The sequence below is a fragment of the Triturus cristatus genome, chromosome 8 (assembly GCF_964204655.1).
Source record: "Triturus cristatus chromosome 8, aTriCri1.1, whole genome shotgun sequence".
Taxonomy (NCBI): domain Eukaryota; kingdom Metazoa; phylum Chordata; class Amphibia; order Caudata; family Salamandridae; genus Triturus; species Triturus cristatus.
The window spans coordinates 254958286-254975022 of record NC_140591.1 but is presented as its reverse complement, the minus strand read 5'-3'; positions in this window follow the sequence as shown (position 1 = coordinate 254975022).

The window sequence follows — 16737 nt, the reverse complement described above, 5'->3', positions numbered from 1 at the left end:
ACAAGGACTGCCTTCTTTCTGTATCCAACACGAACTGAATGTGTGATTATTGATTGTACTTTTCAGAAGTGAAATAGTCCCTCATGCATAAAATGGAACCGCTTCATAGAAGGTTGAATGTTACACCCAATGCCTATTAGCCTGATGGTGAGAGAAAGATACTCCCCTGGTCTGATCCAAAATGTGATTGACACTGTCTTAATCCAATGGGTGAAGAGGAATTTCACAAGGTGTTTACTCAAAACTCTCTCTGTTTAGGTCTTATATAGAGCTGCACTGTCAACCCAGACCTAAAAGTCAGTCCATTCGTGAGAGGTTTCCTCTGTACCATGACCCAGACAAAAGCATACACGCATATCATAGGAGATGGGTCTTCAAATCTTACCCTGATAAATTCAATAGTAGTAGCATAGTGGTAAAAATACAGTTTCCATGAAAGATCAAGTACTCCAATCTGGACCAAGTTTGCTGCATAATGAAATGTGTGAGGCTAAAGTCATAATAAGGCCCTAAGATTGGTGTGCGTATAGACAAGAGTGAGGCATAGGCTTTCAGCAAATTAGAGTCTGGCTGCAATACTGGCAGGCACACCAAACTATGTCACTTAATCCCTTCTGTGCTCGTGACAGATTTTTTTTTTGTTTACGTTGGGGTGGGGGCTGCCCAAAAAGGACACTGCAATGCCTCCCACAGAGAGTTGTCGGTCTTTCTGCTCCCTAAGGGGGCAGATGGGGGCATTAGCCCCCAATCTGCCCCCTGTGGGGGGCAGAAAGCCCACTAGGAACCAGGGATTATTTATTTTTATTGACGATGGGGTGGGGGCTGTCCAAAAAGGGCATGGCAATACCCCACCCCCCAGAGAAATGTCAGTCTTTTGGCTCCCCTGGGGGGCAGAAAGCCCACAGGGAACCAGGGATTATTTTTTTTTATTGACGATGGGGTGGGGGCTGCCCAAAAAGGGCATGGCACTGCCCCCACCCCCCAGAGAAATGTCAGTCGTTCGGCTCCCCTGGGGGTCAGATGGGGGCAGAAGCCCCCAATCTGCACCCCGGGGGGCAGAAAGCCCACTGGGAACCAGGGATTTTTTTTATTGACGTTGGGGTGGGGGCTGCCCAAAAAGGGCATGGCCATGCCCCCACCCCCCCATAGAAATGTCACTCTTTCTGCCCCCCTGGAGGGCATATGGGGGCAGAAGCCCCCATTCTGTCCCCCTGGGGGGGGAGGAAAGCCCACTGGAAACCAGGGATTCTTTTTTTATTGACGTTGGGGAGGGGGCAGCCCAAAAAGGGCATGGCAATGCCCCCTCCCCCCAGAGAAATGTAAGTCTTTCTGCACCACCTGGAGGGCAGATGGGGGCGGTAGCCCCCAAACTGCCCCCCGGGGGATGCAGAAAGCCCACTAGGAACCAGGGATTATTTTTGTATTGACGTTGGGGTGGGGGCTGCCCAAAAAGGCCATCGCAATGCCCCCACCCCCAGAGAAATGTAAATCTTTCTGCCCACCCTGGGTGGCAGAAAGCCCATCAGGAACCAGGGATTTTTTTTTATTGACGTTGGGTTGGGGGATGCCCAAAAAGGGCACGGCAATGCCCCCCAGAGAAATGTCAGTCTTGCTGCCCCCCTGGGGGGAAGGAAGCTCACTAGGAACCAGGGATTTTTTTTTATTGACGATGGGAGTGGGGGCTGCCCAAAAAGGGCATGACAATGCCCCCACACCCCCAGAGAAATATCTTTGTCTCTGTCCCCCTGGGGGGCAGATGGGGCAGTAGCCTCCAATCTGCCCCCTCGGGGGCAGAAAACCCACTAGAAACCAGGTATTATTTTTTTTATTGACGTTGCGGTGGGGGCTGCCCAAAAAGGGCATGGCAATGCCCCCACCCCACCCAGAGAAATGTAAGTCTTTCTGCCAATCCTGGGGGACAGATGGGGCAGTAGCCCCGAATCTGCCAACCAGGGTGGCAGAAAGCTCACTAGAAACCAGGGATTTTTTAAAAATTGATGTTGTGGTGGGGGATGCCAAAAAAGGGCATGGCAATGCCCCCCCAGAGAAATGTCAGTCTTTCTGTTGGTGGCAGATGGGGACAGACGCCCCCAATCTGCCTCCCCGGGGGGGCGGAAAGCCCACTAGAAACCAGTTTTTTTTATTGATGGTGGGGTGGGGACTGCCCAAAAAGGGCATGGCAGTGCTCCCCCAGAGAAATGTAAGTCTTTCTGCCCCCCTCAGGGCATATGGGGACAGTAGCCCTCAATCTGCCGCCCAGGGATGGCAGAAAGCCCACTAGGAACCAGGTTTGTTTTATTGATGTAGGGGTGGGGACTGCCCAAAAAGGGCATGGCAAAGCCCCCACCCCCCAGAGAAATGTCAGTCTTTCTGCCCCCCATGGGTCAGATGGGGGCAGTAGCCCCAATCTGCCCCCCCAGGGGGCCAGAAAGCCCACTAGAAACCAGGGATTTTGTTGTATTGACGTTGGGGTGGGGGCTGCCCAAAAAGGGCATGGCAATGCCCCTAACCCCCAAAAAAATGCAACAGTCTTTCGGCTACCCCAGATGGCACATGGGGGCAATAGCCCCTGATCTGCCCCGGGGGGTGTCAGAAAGCCCACTAGGCACCAGGGATTAATATTTTTTTAAAGTGTAGGGGTGGGGACTGCGCAAAAACAATTACCACAGTATGTCTGCCCCTCTCCAGAGGCATATTGGGGCAATAGCCCCATATCAGAGCCGCGGGGGGTAGAAAGCCCTCTAGGCCTCAGGATTTCTTTTTTTTTATGCAGGGTTGTGGTCAGCCCAGAATGGGCATGTCAATGCCCACACCTCCCCCAAAAAATGCCACAGTCTGTCTGCCCCCCGAGGAGCGGATGGGGGCAGTGGCCCCTGATGTGTCCCCGGGGGGACAGAAAGCCTAATAGGTACCAGAGATTACGCTGGCTTTTTTTGTGCAGGGGCGTGGGTGCTGCCCAGAATGGGCATACTAATTCCTCCACCCCCCAAATACATAGCCATAGTCTTTCTGCCCCCCTCAGGGGCACATAGGGGCAACCCGATTTCCCCCCGGGCGGCAGAAAGCCCACTAGGCAGAGACTTGTTTTTAGCAATGTGCCTACCTGTAGATTTTGGGCCCTAGCGCAGCCGGCACATAGGGAAACCTAGTAAACCTGTACATTTTTTTAAACTAGACACAAAGGGAAATCCAGGATGGGGTGACTTGTGTGCCTCTCACCAGGTTCTGTTACCCAGAATCCCTTGTAAACCTCAAACTTAGTTAAATCAAAACACATTGTCCTTCCATTTCTTCGATGGAAAGTTCTGGGATCTGCATGGATCCATAAAATTCAATCCCACCCCGCAGTCCCCAAAGTCTCCTGAGAAAAATTGTACCTCACTTGTGTGGGTAAGTCTAGTGCCCGCGACAGGAAACGGCCCAAAACCCAACGTGGACACACCACTTCTTCAGAGTGAAACTGACACTTTTTTGCAAGGTGCCTAGCTGTAGGTTTTGAACCCTAGCTCTGCCGGCACCTAGGGAAACTAGCAAACCTCTACATTTTATTTTTTTTACGCATTTTGAGGATTGCAAAGGATTCTGGGTAACAGAACCTGGTGAGAGCCAGTCAAGTCACCCCATCCTGAATTCCCCTGGGTGTCTAGTTTTCAAAAATGTATAGGTTTACTAGGTTTCCCTAGGTGGCAGCAGAGCTAGCGTTCAAAAACCACTACTAGGCACTTTGCAAAAAAAGGCTAATTTTTCACTGTGAAAATGTGGTGTGTCCACGTTGCTTTTTGAGCCGTTTCCTGTCATGGGCACTAGGCCTACCCACACAAATGAGGTACCATTTTTCTCTGAAGACTTTGGTGAATGGAGGGTGGGTGGAAGTTTGTGGATCCACGCAGATTCCAGAACTTACCACCAGAGAAATGTGAGGAAAATGTGTTTGTTTTGACAATGATTTAGGTTTCCAAGGGATTTTGGGTAACAGAACCTGGTAGGAGCCAGTCTAGTCACCCCGTCCTTGATTTCCCTGGGTGTCTAGTTTTCAAATATATGTAGGTTTGCTAGGTTTCCCTAGGTGCCGGCAGAGCTAGTGTTCAAAAACTACAGCTAGGCACATTGCAAAAAAAGGGTAATTTTTCATTCTGAAAATGTGGTAGGTCCATGTTGCGTTTTGAAACGTTTCCTGTCGTGGGCACTAGGCCTACCCACACAAGTGAGGTACCATTTTTATCGGGAGACTTAGGGCAACACAAAATTGTAGAGCAACTGTTATTGCCTATTGACTTTTGATGCATTTCTGTCTTCCAAATGAAAGACAATGTGTAAAAAAGAAGTCATTTTGAAAAAGATCTATAATTCTCATGCTAGTATGGGTATTCCCAATTTCGTAAATGTGCAAATATCTACTGTTTCTAAATTCTATATTTTGTTCCCATTTCAGAAATACATAGGTGTCTTTCATACCGATTTTTCCATGTATACATTTTCCCAGAATAATTGCTATATACCCGGTACATAATAAAAAACCATTGCAAGTCGCTGCTCACTTATTTGCTCTGGGTTCGTCGGGCTCTTGGTGAACCTACAAGTCCTATATATCCCCACAACCAGAAAGTCCCGCAAATGTAACGGTATATTGCTTTCAAACAGCTGTCATAATTAGAAAAAGTTACAGGTGAAAACATTGACACAAATGGCTGTTTTTTTCAACTAATTTTCAATTTTTCTTTGTTCAACGGTTAGTTTCTATAAAGAAACCTTGAAGGAACTACACAAATGACTCCTTGCTGAATTCAGAATTTTGTCTTCTTTTCAGAAATGTATAGCTTTCTAGGATCCATTATTGCTTTCGTACCCATTTCTACCATTAACTGGATAGAGGTTGAAAGCACAAAAAATAGGTAAAATATGCTATGTCCTAGAAAAATGCCAAAACTGTGTAAACATTTTTGGTTTTCTGACAAAAGTCTGCTTGTCCCTGAAAGCTAGGAAGATGGTGATTTCAGCACCACAACCCCTTTTTTTATACCATTTGCAGGGAAAAAAACAGATGCTTTCACTTTCATCTGTATTCCTTCTTTCCCATTTCCCCCCCAAAAAATATTTTTGCTGTATTTTGGCTAATTTCTGGGACCCCTCCAGGGGAATCCACAAACCCTGGGTACCTTTAGAATGCCCATTATGTTGGGAAAAAAGCACGCACATTTGGCATGGATACCTTTTGTGGTCAAAACGTTACAGAGCCTAAGCACGAACTACACCAAATAGCCAGAAAAAGGCTCAGCACAGGGGTGGAAAAGGCCTAGCAGCGAAGGGGTTAAGAGTGCTATGTTATCTCCCTTCAGAACAAGACAATATAGTATCCCACAGATCTGGGGAAGGTTCATCTCTAGCTCAGACATGCTCTACCAATGGAAACCTGATTTAGGATGTACTAACTAGACAACTTCACTCTTTAGACAGCTGAGCGTTGGCTCTGGGTCATCAGATGCAAACCTCCTTCTGAGTGAAGCAGGGTGGACTCTCATTCTTCTGGATCACATTATTTCTGAAGGATTGTTCTTAGCAGGGGTTTATAGGTCATCTAAATCTACTCTCTGTGCTTTGGAAAGAGAGTCACAACGTCTGGCTCACATTTTCTCACCTATGCTAATTCACCGATCCGGCTGCATATCCTGCTGCTGCCTCCTTGAAAACTCGACTGGAAACAGTTATAAATGAGATGTTTCCAAACTTGCCAGGGGCGTAACACGGGAACCCGCATCCGTTGCAGACAGTAAACGGCAGTAAGAATGAGTTGCTTGTCTGCAGGGAGATGCAAAGTAATGACTCTCAATGTAGTGCCAGAGAAGTACTGATTTCCAAGGTTTGGGAGTTCACGTAGTGGGGGTGCACCTTAAGCCAACACATTAGGCTGTTGAAGAAAAAAATATTTTCTATTTTGCTTTGTTGGTTAAATAAATCGGTGCTGGGATGAGTGTCCTTCTTTCTCGCTGAATTATAGATTGCATTGTGAAACTAGTTAATTGTACAACTTGTCTTTACTGGAAACATTATAGTTGTCTTTTATTTCTTTTAATTACCGTAGAGCAGTAGAGCAACTAGACATTGAACTATCAACAGATCATTTACAAAAGGACGAAACAAAATATGTTTTAAATAGGCTGTCCAAACTAATGCCTCCATTTATGCAGTGCACAAAGTAAATCATTTGACTTGTTACTTTGTCTCTCACAGAAAAAAGCTGTTTTTTTTTTTAGGTTTCGCCTACCACACAGCACAAACTGTCTGTTTGCAAAAACATCTGTTGTGAGATTACAGTGAGCTAAGAGCCTCCCTATTTCTTACCAATGGTTGCCTTACTTGTCACTCTAATTGGCTTTCTATTTGTTAGTTTGTGTGTGCTTTTTAGGCCCGGGCGGGGAACCCTGCACTCTTCGCGGAGTTTGTCGAGTTTTCTGCACTCCGTGCACCATGGAGCATGTGGAGTTCCCAAAAAATCCACTCCATCCACAGAATTTTTTCCTCATTCGCGCTTGCCAGCATCAAGTTGGCGAGCTTGAGTGAGGGAAATCCACCTCCCGGCGAGTTTTCTCAATGTCAGATGATCAGATTTCTCAGAAGTGAAAATTCAACTCAAACGGCATGACCAAACCCACTCCGGTGCTTGCAGAACTCTGCGTAATGTGGAGGAGTTTTTTTCCTACTTCAAATTCCCCCAAGCGTGCCACGTTCCATCTTCTTCTTCTGCTTGTCCCTCCCCCGGCATACCCTCATTACTTGGGTCCTTCTACTGCTTACTTTTCAGGCATTATTCTTTGTCTTTTGTGGTCAGGTATGTGTTTTAAAGCTGTCTCTTTATATACTTCTCTTCGCCCCCTGCCGTGCCCTGTGTTGCAATCTTGGACCAATGTCCTTCTCCTTCACCCTTCCATGTTGTGCTCGCCCTAGTGGGCTTCTCCCTTGAGTGCTGCTTCCCCTGCCATCTGCCCGCTCCCCATTTCCACTATGAGCTATAGGTTCAAACAATCAATCAGAAAACATTGGCCAATGCTGACGTTTGAAACTGATTTTAATGGCATCTTCAGCAATCCACCGATGTTTGCATATACCAGGAGCAAAAACATTCAAGAGCTAATTCGTCCTAGGATTGATGCACCCAATACACTGTTCCGAGGGACAGTTCCCTGTCTAAACTGCAGCAACTGCAACAGCATCATCAGGGGTAACTCAGTTGCACACCCAATGAGAGGTACTCCCATCAAATTGCATGTTAATGCCACTTGTGACACCAACAACGTCATTTATCTACTAAAATGCCCTTGCGGCCTGGTTTATGTCGGTAAAACAATAAGGAAGATCAAGACACGCATTTTGGAGCACAAAAGCAATATACGCACCAGCAATTTGAAATCAACAGTGGCCGCTCATTTCCTAGAGAAACAACACAACATTTCGCAACTGAAATTTCTGGTTTTGGAAACTGTATCAAAGATGGAGGGCAGAGACAATGACACCTTTCTACTGCAACGCGAAAATCACTGAATTTATAAACTGGACTCTTTGAAACCGAAGGGTCTCAATGACCGCTTGGAATTCGCTTGCTATCTATAAATTCTGTACATTTGCATGTGCATGTTTGTAGTTTTTTAACCTTCATTATTTTCATCATTTTTTATCTTTGTACACACTGTTTGTTTTCACTTGTTTTACACACTGCCTGTTCCTTGTTTACACCTTGCTAATCCTTTTTTTGCTCGTTCACCGGTACTTGAAACATGGCGCCGACCATTCCCGCTAGTTCTAAACTGCTATGCGGACTAACCATCACACGTCACTTCCGGTTTATACCGGCACCTTTTCACTTTAAATGCGCGCCGTTGGTCGAGCAGCTCTACCCACATCCCGTGACCGAGAACCGGCACCGCTGTACTATTACAGCCCGAACCGCTGAATTATCAGCACAAGGTAAACACTTGCTTTAACCGGAATACTTGTGCGTTTAGTTGCATGCACGCTAGTTCACTTTGTATGGAGCTTTCAATGGCACTCGTTTCACTTTTTCGCTTGTATTTTTATGAGACGCACAGTAGCTGTGTTTACCTTTTTTCGTTTTTCCTCCCCACCTCGGCATTTTTACTGAGCACTGAACACGGCATTTTGGTTCACCTCTTTCGTTACTGTTGGCAACTCGCCTCGGTTATTTTTTTATTAATGCAACTCTAGCAATACACCTCCGGTCTTCACCATGTTTATTTATGCATTGTAGCACATGACAATGTGGCCACCATGGTATTTTGGCACTATTTGTAAACTCGCTGGCAGGGTCCTTTATTGGCTTTTGTTTTATGGCGTAACCTCTCATTGTAAACAGTCATTTATTGTTGTGTATCTTTTTGTTTAGACTCCCCTGATGAAGGGCCAAATGGGCCCGAAATGCATTGGGATTATGGCAACCAGATGATATGGAGCATATATAATATCAACGTTATTGCATTTAAAGCACATGAAGCATTTTGAAAAGCCCAGAGATCAATAAATGTTTTGACTTCAAGTATTTACTGCATCTTTACTCATTGCCACAATCAGATGGTTTAAATACGCTTTAAGCTTTTGCTTAATGAGGTGTGCCCAGAGGGACGTTGCCTGTGTTCAGCCAACGCATGAGAATCGCTCCCCATTTCTACCACCCAGCGCCCTGTTTTCCCCTCGCTTCCGCCCACTCCCCATTGCTGCCCCCTCCATCACATGTGGTCTTTTTTAAATGTTTTATGGGGCTTATTTATGAGCCCTTGCCTCACCTTTTGTGATGCACCAACGGCGTAAAAAATGCACCATGTTGCGTCATATTTACAAAGTGACGCATCTAGGTAGCTGCGTCACTTTGTAAACCATTCTGCCACATTATACCTGCGCTAGGTATAATGTATGCAGGATGGGCGTTCCGACGCAAGTAAGCCTCGTAGAAGTGACGCAGTGAAATCTGTGAGATTTCACTGCGCCACTTCTAGGAAGCAAATGCGTCAATATCTTCCACCTACCTCACAGCAGGCGTACGACTGACGCAGGCACATTGAAATGGGACTTGCCTATGTTAAATGACCCATTGCTGAAGTTACATCACTTTCGTGACACACTCCAGCAAAGCGTCATTTATGCGCCTATAGATACGTCATAAATACTGATATTCTGTAACCCTTTGCGACACGGTGCGTCATATTGTAAATATGACGCATCCAGCATGTCGCAAGGAGGGCGCAATGAAAAGTGACGCATCGCTGTTTTCTCACAGCGATGCGCCACTTTTCACAAATGAGGCCCTAGAATGTTTTTTTGGGGTTGGAGGTCAAGCAGTACACTGATGTCCACATGTCCACCTTAGGAGCATTTTTGCACAGTTTCTAATTGTTTGCCTGCATTATTCCATAGGTGCGGATGCGTAATAGAACAGCACAGCTAAAAGCCATTGGCAAAGCTAATAGGTCCCAAAGGAGAGTTCTATTGGCTTTGCAAATGCTTGTTCCTTAATAGATAAATATCAGATCTATTCTTTGTCTCGAAGCGTTTTTGGACTGGAGTGCATCTTCCACGGTTGCTGTCTGTGAGCACATGCCACCATTTCCGTGGTACTCGTTAAAATATCTGTTATTTTTTTTCTTTGACTGTTGTAAAGAATCTAAGGGGCATATTATTAAGACAGGCGATAAAATTATCGCTGCTTTAGCGGCAGAAAACTGCCACTAAAACGGCAATAATGGGCTTGATAATATGCTCTATGGAATTCCCATTGAAACCCATGTTAGATGTGAAGGATAATTTTATCGCCTGTCTTGATAATATGCCCCTAGGAATGAATGAGCAAACCTCATGAATGCGCCAATTTGAGTCCACCTTAACCTTGCTGTATGTCGAAGAATTTGAGTAAAGCGGCACCTTTTCCGTTTGCCTGCTTCTCCCCGCTGCAGTTGAGTTTGGCTTCTCACATACCACATGGGGGGACTGCGTGTACTTTAAATAGATGCCTGCCAGCCTCAGAGCAGCATCCAACAAACGGCGGGGCTTTCATACCTGGCACAGACTGATGATTCGACTATCAGTGTGTCACGGTGCTGGCAGGTGACGCGCGCTGGATGCGTGCCTGCTACCTCCCATGCGGTGTTTAGAAAGCATATGCTAAGAGAGGGAAGGGGGGGGGGGGGGGAGTTAGCCGATCATTGTTTCCGGGACAGCGCAAAACGAAATAAACAGATGTAATGCATTTCTTCGAAGTTTTCTTATCTAGAAACACATGTTCAGAGGAGACAAAAATGTTCAATGGTTGTCATAGAAATATTCTAAATTTAAGGAGAAGGTGTAGGAAGAAATATAAAGCATGATTTATTTGAACAAACATAGAATACATTAAAATGTACTGCTATTTCTTTGCAAATTGAACCCATTTAGTAATATGTGAAAGGTTAATCACGGCTGTTTTAAAATTTCAAATTGTTGTGTGCGATGCAGATTGAAAGCCTTGTTTAATTACTTGATTGCTTTGAAAGCCAGAGTTGTACATACATGAAGCCTGAGAATGTTGTGTATTTCAAGGTTGCCGCTGATCTATTATACTTGAATGCTATGCGCACACACACACAGCGTTCTCAGAGAACTATGTTGTTCAACACATCCTTTATGGCATAAATATTTTAGTTTTGTGTGTATATGATATATTTGGGTCTGGTTTGACCACCTTGATGTGCGTGGTGAATTATTAGACCCAGATATTTATGATATACCTACAGTGGGCTTTGTCTCCTGTCAGAGAACTATCACCTCATACTATTACCTGTTTGGTGTATCATTCTGCTGTCCAGTGAGGGCTTTCATTGGAATGAATGAGAGAATATTTTACATATGAAAAGTCCACTCATCCATCATACTGTAGGTAACATGTTAATTTTTTATCTCCTCTATTCATTCTATACAGAAAGCAATCATTCTATTCTTTTTCTCGCCAGCATTAGCAAAGCCAATATGTCTGTCTATAACTGGCGAAACAGCATTTGGCACGAGCACATGTGTACAGCCTTTGTGAATGTCTTTGTTCCACGTATTAGCACATTAAAGCCAGACCTTTTGGCTTTGCCAATGCTTGTTTTCTTTTTATCTTTCTATTTCGGATTTTACACAAGAAATTCAATTAGCACATTAAAGCCAAACCTTTTGGCTTTGCCAATGCTTGTTTTCTTTCATCTTTATTTCGTTTTTTACACAAGAATGTCAATGTTGCCAGGACACTCACAAAATTTCTCATCACAAAAGCATATGTGTATGAGATCAGCTCTTCGTGCTCGATGAATATGTTGCAGTTAAAAAAATACCCAAATTAATGTCCAAAACATTCAGTAAGGGATTTGTATGGTTGAAAACGTGTCTCATTTTACACAAAAGCTAGTTGTAAAGTTGGTAATTATTCTTTGTATTTGTTTCCGCATGTTATCAGAACCTTGGGTAATGCCATCTTTCGTATGTAGGGGGCTCTAGATGTAGACACATTTTGGCCCTCCTTCTATGGTCATTCCGATAATAAGTGGTAAACATCATACATCTCCATGACCTTGCAGACGTACACATGTCCTCTAGGCTATACACTCTCTAAGTTTCAATTAAACTTTTGAGGTACTCATCAGCCACTTTCTCCTGAAAACCTCTAAACCCATCAACTTCTAAATCCATTCTACAGACCTGTTCTTAGCAAAAACTTCAACGAGAAAGTGTTTTATTACACACACATTGTATTTCAGAAATTACAGTGATTCCTATTTTTCCTATTGCTACACGATTTTATAGCTTTCTCTTGCAGATAATAGTTCCCACTAATGGCACACAAGCATTTGTCATGCAAATGCATACCTTGCTTATCCTTTTCGCTTGAGTACCCTGAAACCATGTTGCATCAGAAACTTACACTTATGATGTATGCAAGAGCATACCCTTCTCATCTTATTCTCGTGAGTACACTAAAGCTATGCTATTACGGTAACATTCAAGAATTTTGCACTAAACATATTTTTGGGCGAAAGCCTCTTCCTTGGAACCTGTAAACTTTGTGGGTTTTCCGTAGTACTCATGTACTTCCTCAGGTAAAAACAATCTGAATTTGTGCACCCCCTGCACAGGGCTACACGTCCTTGAATCAACCCACACCAAAGGCAACATTCTCACTCTGGCCTTCTCCCCATGCAATTCATTGAATTCTCTTGCTTATTCATCTGCATTAGTCAGACAACTTGCCATCTTAATCCTACCTCATACACCAACCACCCACCAATGTCAACCGACACACTCAAAATCATAACACTGTTTCTAAATCCTTCCACCTGAGCACTATAGGCCTGACTCACATAGGGCCTCCTCACTTGTGGCAGAGGCCCACAGTCGTGGGGGATTTATGCACGTGGGACGGAATCTCCGCAATGAGAATTTGCATTGCAAAGATTCCGCCCGAGTGTGGAGACTCCCCCATGACTGCGGGGCCTCCGACACAAGTGCAGAGGCCCTTTGTGAATCAGGTCCTCAGTACTAACCACTAAGACAACCACAACTACTGCTAAAGGCGATGCCAGCTGCCTACTGGATTCAGTTAATCTCCCTGAAATAAGCTTACATCAACAATCTCACTATCTCAATATCTGTATAACAATAAGCACCTCACAACATGGTGGACATGAAAATCAAGGGAAAATAAGAAGTATATACACAAGAAAAGAAACGCCACAAAACGAGGGGCCTGATTAAGACTGCGGAGCACTATCGGACCACTGCAGTATGACAAATGGGGAGGTCACACCGCCACGAGACCACCAGCACCTTTAGGATTAGGGATCCAGCTGGGACGGTGGTCTTTCCCTGGGAAGAATATGCTGGGGATGCCGAAGCCGGCACCACCAAGCATATTTTGAGTTGCCTCCCCGCCACCCTTTTCATGGCGGTGCGACCGCCATGAAAAGGGTAGTGGTGAGGCAAGGGCCCCCTTGTGCCTCTTTGCCTGCCGGTGCATGCAGGAGGACACATGTTGTGCCCCCCTGTAAATATGCACCCCCAGTTCCTGCATGGTGTGGCTTGTATGCCACACCGTGCAGGAATGGACAGTCAGTGCTCTGAGAGCAGTGGTCTGCCTGTTAGGCTCTTTTAAGAGCCCAACAGACCTCCACTCTCAGAGCGCTACATGACCACCAGCCAGAACAGGAAAAAACTCCTGATGTGGTGGGCAGTCTCACCACGTGTTTGGCGGTCCCATAGCGGATTGTATGTTGCACTGTCCATTGTGGGACCGCCAAACTCGTAATCAGTCACTAAGTCTTTGAAAGCATCACAATACTATGATATATTCATATAGAAACATCATCACCACTGTCAAAGCCAGGTGTCAACCATTATTGCAGTTACCGATTTAAAACCATCTTGGGTTAAAGTTATAATTTTTTATATTGTTATGTATATGGACTTTATAATGAATTATGTATACTTTTTTCATCACATATTAGTTTTGAAATAACATAAAAGCAAAACAAAACTAAATCTCACACTGCAGTGCTGCATGATTTGGTACCGGGTGAGAAAGAGTAGTACAATAGCACACACATAAAGAAAGTAGCCACTGCCAATACCCTAGATGAAAAGTAGTAATTGAACCATATGCCTCATATTTTATCATGGTTTTGGAGGCAGGCCCTAGATTTGTAAACATATTCTGCTGCTCTGGCACACTAATCCATGCCATGTGTACATTCCTGCAGTGGGAGAGCCTTAGCGGAGTGCCAGTGGCGTAAGTTGTCACGTTTGGTGAGAAAAAGCTCTAGTGCTACAAGGGCTCTGGTGGCCGTAGGCTCTGCATTCATCTATCAGTCCCAAAAGTGGCATTTTGGGGTCAGGTGTAACTGTTCTGCCCACCCCTCTGTGAGGAGAGAGTGTGTGCGGGTCCAATATCTTTGTATTATAGGACCTGTCCACACTTTGTACTAAACGTTCCCGGTTCAGTCCTTCATCTGAGACAGTTAGGATCAAGGTTCTACTTCATTTTGCTAAGCCTAGTGGGGCTGTAGTAGTCCATATGCAGATATTTCTGCTGAATGAGTTGTAGTCTTGTAGGGATCGCTAATATTCTCAAAGCCATTTTTGCCTCCAATCAGCGGCGTCGATAAGGCCGACATCAGCTTTCGACACGGTCAACCATGAAATCCTACTGACCAGACTCGGAGAGATTGGAGTCTCGGGCATGGCTCTTGACTGGTTCCGTTCCTACCTATCTGGCAGATGTCAGACGGTCTCCCTCCCTCCGTATCAATTCGAGTTTTCCAAAATTCACCATGGCGTTCCTCAAGAATCGGCAATCAGCCCGATTCTGTTTAATATTTATATGAGACCACTGATTGATATTATAAAGATGCATGGTGTAAAATTGGTGAACTATGCTGATGATACTCAGATTTCTCCATGGAAGGTAGCCAGTCCATATCTTTAGAGATATTCCATGCTTGCATGCAGGACACTGCTTTCTGGTTAAAGGCAAACTCCCTAAAATTCAATTTGAATAAGACTGAAGTCTTACATTGTGCTGTTGGGAAAGTTCCTCCCCCTTTCCTGACATTTTTTGACCTTCTTCAACAACCCCCACCCCTGTTTCTGCTAAATCAGTACGTAATCTGGGAGTTATGCTCGATGCCAATCTGAACCTGGAAGGACAAGTAAACAAACTGGTGGGGAGTTGTTTCTACCTCATCAGAGTATTGAGGAAGATCCTCCCGCTGCTGCCTGTTACGGCTAGAGCCGTGGTAGTTGGAAGTATTATCCTCAGTAGGTTAGACTATTGTAATGTCCTACTGCTGGAGTCTCCAACTTTCCTGATTGAACGTCTTCAAAGAGTCCAAACCTTCGCGGCCAAACTGGCCTTGATGAAACCACGACGCTCATCGGGCTCCTTGGCCCTTGTAAAGCTGCACTGGCTCCCAATACTGCAAAGAATGCAGTTTAAATCCCTTTGTATAGTGTATAAAGCCCTTCATGGTTCAGGGCCCAAGCCTCTACAGGAGAATTTCGATCGGTATATTCCGACGAGGTGTCTCCGCTCTTCCTCCACTTACTAGGTGAGAGTTTCTAGATTTCGAAGAGTGAAGTCAGGTGGTAGAGCGTTCAGCACTGCCGCCACAAGGGTCTGGAATAAACTTCCATTAGAAATCAGACAGTCCCAGGATCTCCTGCAGTTTAGAAAAAAAGGTTAAAACATGGCTGTCCCCTAGAATCTGATCTCGCGGTTTGGAGAACGCTCTTTGTCAATCCACTCCCTTTTTCATCTGTGGGTGCTGATGTCACGTACGATAACACCAAGACACCCGTTGGGTGAAAGTTGCGCTTTACAAATTTGGTATACAATACAATACAATCTCGCAGTGTCACTAGAGGATCGGGGTGATTGGCGACCAGCGTGCAATAGGGTCTAGAGATGCTTTAATTCCCTATTGCTGATTGTTTAGCTTGTGCCTTTAATGCATTGTGGGCAGGGAGTCTCAGGAGGGTGTCCCTGTGTGCCTCCAGTGTATGTAGATTAATTTTTTACAAACAGAAACAAGGAACAGCAATAGGCGCCTGCTTCGTCCCCAGCAATGCAAATTTATTCATGGGCTGGTGGGAGGAGCAGGTGTCTGAGAGCTGGCTGACATATGGAGAAAATATTGTATTGTGGACTCGTTTTATTGATGACATCCTTATGATTTGGAAAGGGGACAGGGAGACAGCTGAAAGTTTTGTGTCATCATTGAACAATAACCTCTAACCTCAGTAATGAAAAAAGTGTGTTTTTAGATATCGAATTAACAGTACAGTGTAATTCTTTGGTGATCAAATTACATCGTAAGGAGACAGCAGGGAATAGTCTGCTACTTGCTACGAGTGCCCATCCTTACAATTTGATTCAGAGCATCCCCTATGGAGAGCTGATTAGGGTGAAGCGCAATTGTAGCACACAGAATAAATACCTTGCAGAAATGGAAAGAATGAGCAAGAGATTCGAGCAGAGAGGTTACTGTAAGAAAACGATCAATCAGGCTAGGGCCAAGGTGAAGGCCTTCGATAGACCTCAACTATTACATTCCAGACAGTGGAGTGAGGAAGAAGTAGACAAGGTGAGATTCATCACGACCTTCTCTAACCAAGCTTTTAAAATCAGAAACAATCTCACGCATAATTGGCACATTCTCAAAACAGACAGGATTATTAACACATTTTTCAATGAAACCCCTTAAATTACATTCAGGAGGGGAAGATCCTTAAAAGATGAACTAAGCAAAAATGCTATTACCACTGTTGTAGACGGTGGGAGTACACTTGCTGTCACAGGCTTTAAATGCTGTAAGCAGTGCAAAGCTTGTGCTAACAGTAAGAACTGTGCTAGTATCAAGGTACCTAATAGCAAGAGAATATTCTCAATCAAGGGGAATATTTGCTCTGACACAGATTACTGTTTTTATTGTTTGATCTGCCAGTGTGGTAAATACTATATTGGAAGTTCTATCCACCGGGGTAGGAAAAGGATTTCAGAACATCAGCGAGCAATCCGGAGGAATAATGTACAATGCCTAGTGGCCAGGCATTTTAATGAAATGCACAACCAGGATGACAAACTGCTGTCCTTTGTAGTCTTAGATTCAATTGAACCACAGGAACGGGGAGGAGATAGGGAGCACCAGCTAAGGATGAGTGAATCTAGAT